Here is a 4,678-nt window from a genome sequence, read left to right as displayed (position 1 = left end):
AAGAATCTTTCTTAACTGCATTCTTTTCTTTTTCTTGTTAAAAAAAAACAAAACACATTTTAGTACATCCTTATAAGTTGGCAAAACTCATTCGCAAAGATCACATGGAGTACCAGATATTAGGCTTTCAATATCATGACGTGTTATTGGCTTATGAGTCATCACTCAATGTAAACAACACTAAATTTAATACAATGGCCTAAAGTCATGGTACAAAGCAGAAAACTTCACATGCGAAGATCAAAGTCCTAATATGTAGGAAAACAGACTAATCAGACCCCTTCTGGAAGATGGCCCTGCTTAATATGGGAGAAACTCCACATGGTGTATCCAGTGCAAGCTATGGTCACCTAAGAGGTGCAGCGGTATCACTGGAAGACTAACAGAGAAAGTAGTTTTTACATGTGGAAGATGTGTAGGTACATTAAACACCAGGAATGTACAAATAATAGACTCCCTCAAATGTCAGTGGGGGATCCTTAGAAGTAGTTGACAGTTTCCATTATTAAATGATCAAGAAGTTAGCCATGGTAGAGGTTGTTTCAAGAGTATAGCCACTAGAATAAGCTAGGCAAAGTTCAGAGATCAATTACCTCTGTTAGTAATGAAGGGCCTGATGCCTGTGCACTAACAGCTATGTTACATGGCAGTGAAATATGGGCTATGACTGAGGACCTATAAAGGCTTGAAAGAAACTCTGCTGGATGAGTAATGTCAGTGTGCATGTTCAACAGAGTGATTTGAGAGAGAAACTGGGTATATGGGGCATCAGATGTAGTGTGCAAGAGAGACCAGTATGGTCGTAATGTGTATGAATGAAGACAGTTCAATCAACAAGTGCCAAGTTCTAATTGTGGAAGATGTGGGATGAAGGGTTACAAAGCGCCTTCAGATGTTGGACCTCACAGAGGGGATGACAGGGGACCGAGACTTCTGGTGGTTTGCTGTGCTTGAAAAGACACATCAAGCCAAGTAAATACATGGTTGTTCCTGTATACAGGCATGTCCCTTGCATTCCTCTTCAGCTGAATGTTCCTAATGTTGTGGGCTCATGGGTGCTGGTGCCATGCAAATGCACCCAGTACTCTGTAAAGTGGTTGGTGTTAGGAAGGGCATCCAACCATAGAAACCATGCCAAAACAGACATGGAGCCCAGGCAGCCCCTGCCAAACTGTCCCATGCAGTATGGAAAACAGATGCTGAATAATAAGTCAGGTATGGCTCTGGGGTTAAGAAATTTGTTTCCTAACCACATGGTCTCAGGTTCAGTCCCACTTCATGACACCTTATATCATAGCCCTATATCAGCCATACCTCGAGAGTGGATTTGGTAGACAGAAACTGAAAGGCCCTTGTATATGTGTGCTTGTGCCTCCTTGTCTTGACATCAAGTGATAGTTGTCATTTGTTTCAAGTCTTCTATGAAAACATGTCATGGGAAAATATTACCTTGCCTGGAAACAGGTGAGAGTTGGCATCAGGAAGGGCATCTGATCATAGAAAATTTGCCTTAATGAAGTCCATCTAACACCTGCAAGCATGGAAAGGTCGAAGTTGAAACGATTTATTGATAGGAGAGATATTTGAATATCTTGTTTCATTTCATGTGTGCAGAAATTTGAAATTAAGTTTCCAAGAAGAAAATAGTTTCTCAATTTACTTTGCTCCAACCAACATAACAAAAACAGTAATTATTTATGGTCAACTTAACTTTAATCTGTTCTTCCCCAGTAGAATTTTTCTGAAAGTATTTTGAAAGTTGGTGAGGTTAATAAAGTTTGTTCAGTTTGAATAACTATAGATTGGAATAGAGAGGAAAAAAATCTTGTAGTTTGGGAAAACTGGATTAGGTAAAGAGACACAGGAAAGTATGAGCCAGTGTGAGAAGCAATTATAGCTTTAGAGGGTTCACCACCTGATCAGGGCTGAAGGATTTTCATGTTTCTAAAGGGGAAACCCAAGTCTTTTAACCCTTTAGCCATATCCAGCCAAAATATTCCTGTTTTATTTTCAAACCAGTCAGATTTGGCCTCTCACACCTACACTTGTGTCATTTTAAAATTAAACAATCACATCGTTGAAATCTCAAATCCATGAAATAATGCATGGTTAATCATTTTAGATTAATCATGCATTATTTCATGGACTTGCAATTTCAACAGTGATTGTTTAATTTTAGAATGACACTAGTATAGGTGTGAGAGGCCAAATCTGACTGGTTTGAAAATAAAACAGGAATATTTTGGCTGGATATGGCTAAAGGGTTAAAAGACTTGGGTTTCCCTTTAGAAACCTGAAAATCCTTCAGCCCTGATCAGGTGGTGAACCCTCAAGAGCTATAATAGCTTCTGTTCAACTTTACATTCGACAGAGTAATCTGAATGCTAAATTATCAGACATTGCAAGGCTTAATGTTTCAGGTCAGTCCTTATTGAGCAAGTTAAGGTGTTTCAACTTAGATTATTTCATCATTTTGTAGGTATGCTAGGGATGACATTGTCCATTGGATTTTTATTTATGTATTTATTTAAAATGGTGGTGGTGGTGGTGGGAGGGCAATGGGTTCTGTGGATGCATATATTCTTCCTCATAAGAGTGAAGTACAGAAATTTGATATGAAATTGCTATATTCCTATTGAAAGATGTTTGAACTAAGACATTAATATCATCATTTAATGTCCATTTTCATGCTGGCATGAGTCAGACAGTTTGATGGGATCCAGTAAACTGCAAGGCCATATTAGGCTTTGATATCAGCTTTGGCATGGTTGCTACAGCTGGATGCCCTTCCTAACACCAATCACTTTGCAGAGGGTACAGGGTACTTTTTTTTTTGTGTCACTTACACTAGTGATGTTGCGAAGTATTTTGCCAAACAGAAGAGAGAGAAAGAGAGAGGTAAAAATTGGTTCCATAACTTCCTGGAGAGAGTATGAATAAAGAACTAGGTCTGATGTGCTAAGAAGGGATTGAATATGATCAGCTGTCTTGATGGGTATGTAATGGAAAAGAATTTAGAAGTTTTGTGTGGAGTTGGCAGTTAAGCAGGCAGCAGAGGACAGAACCGTGAGGAAAGGGGTGTTTTTTTTTCATCTGTAATGCTGTGAGTGAACCACTTGAGAATTTGAGGTTATGGGCTTTGGAGGCACACAAGTTCTATGGTTTCCACATTAAAAATGGATTAGGTGTAAAGAATACTTGTGAATAGACAGTACTCCGAGCAGTCAACTGACAAGAAGAGGATGTGTTGCTTTGATTATACAAACATTTAGTGACAGTTGGTTTGGAAGTAATTGCAGAATGGTAAATATTTTTTTGCATATAGAAGTTACCAGACTAAACTTATCTCTTGATATCTAAACTACACTGTGCATTTAACATAGTAACAACTGTAATTACACTGCTGTTGGCTTGATAATGAGTGTCTAATCTTGAAGAATAGTGTTTAACAGCCAAGCTTTATACTCATAAGAGATTACTACCAATAACAGGGATACTAAAATCTAATGCATTCAACACTTTTCTGCTGGGTTGGCCTCTTTGCTTGTAGGAATATCTGTCCACTATCTCATTTTGCCTAGATTCTATTTCAGTTTGCCACGAAAATCATTAAACCAAGCACAAAAAAATTCTTTGGAACTCTTAGGAACCGTCAGTCACTGGAGTGTTGAAAGGAAAGTTTGCTTTTATAACTTTATAATAACTATCCATTTAAATAGAGACTCTGAAGTTCATGACACACTATCTAGAAATATTCTTGCAATCTAATTTCATATTCAAAAGAATAAAATTTAGGGTTCATATCAATTTCCTTGAACATTGTGGAAGTGAGAATATAAACCACTACACTGTGTATTTAACATAGTAACAGCTGTAATTACACTGCTGTTGGCTTGATAATGACTAAAATCCAAAGAAAAAATATTTTGATTAAAAAAAATAAGTCAAAGAGGATTCACTGTTGCCAGTCCTTGAAACTCTTCAGTGCCAATAGGTGACTGGTGGTTGCTCAGCTCCACAATGTTTTTTTTTTCCTGACTTTCAATTGATGACATAGAAATATCTCTCACAGTGACATATTGCCTTGCTCTTCTCACTTGACTACAACAAAAGCTTATGTTTAGTTTGGATAAAATAAGTCCATGGAATTTTTTTACTTTCAATGTATCTAGCCTTTGAAGGACATTTGGCTATTTTCACTGGCACAAACCATTAATGATTGGTGGGGTACTACTTCTGAACTACATTAGTACATGCCTGCTGATTTATTTTATCAACATTGGGCAAGAAAAGTTGACTCGGAGTACAATTATACACCAAAACCTACAGTTTATTCCTGTTTCAGCAGACTCCACCATCACACTTTACAACATATGACATTAAAATTTGAATCAAAACAGATTTTTTTTTATTGTTTCCCATGGTTTATTAATTTTTCTTTTCCAATTAAATTTTTTTTTCTTTAGTCAGCAAGGCAAGTAATACAGAACAGAGAGAATACTTGCAGTTTAGCTGATTTTTGTTTTTATTGTTCATGTTACTCAACTAAACTGAGGGGAAAATGGGGTGGGTTTTTTTTTTTGTAATTAGGGTCTTATCTACACTGAGATGGGGGGTGAGGTATGGAATTATAAGACCAAACCATGTGGTAGTGTAGAACAAGAGTGAGGCCTAGAAT

This window comes from Octopus bimaculoides, chromosome 1 (genome assembly GCF_001194135.2).
Source record: "Octopus bimaculoides isolate UCB-OBI-ISO-001 chromosome 1, ASM119413v2, whole genome shotgun sequence".
NCBI classification, from domain to species: Eukaryota; Metazoa; Mollusca; class Cephalopoda; order Octopoda; family Octopodidae; genus Octopus; species Octopus bimaculoides.
The sequence above is the reverse complement of the archived record's forward strand: the minus strand, read 5'-3'. Positions refer to the sequence as shown.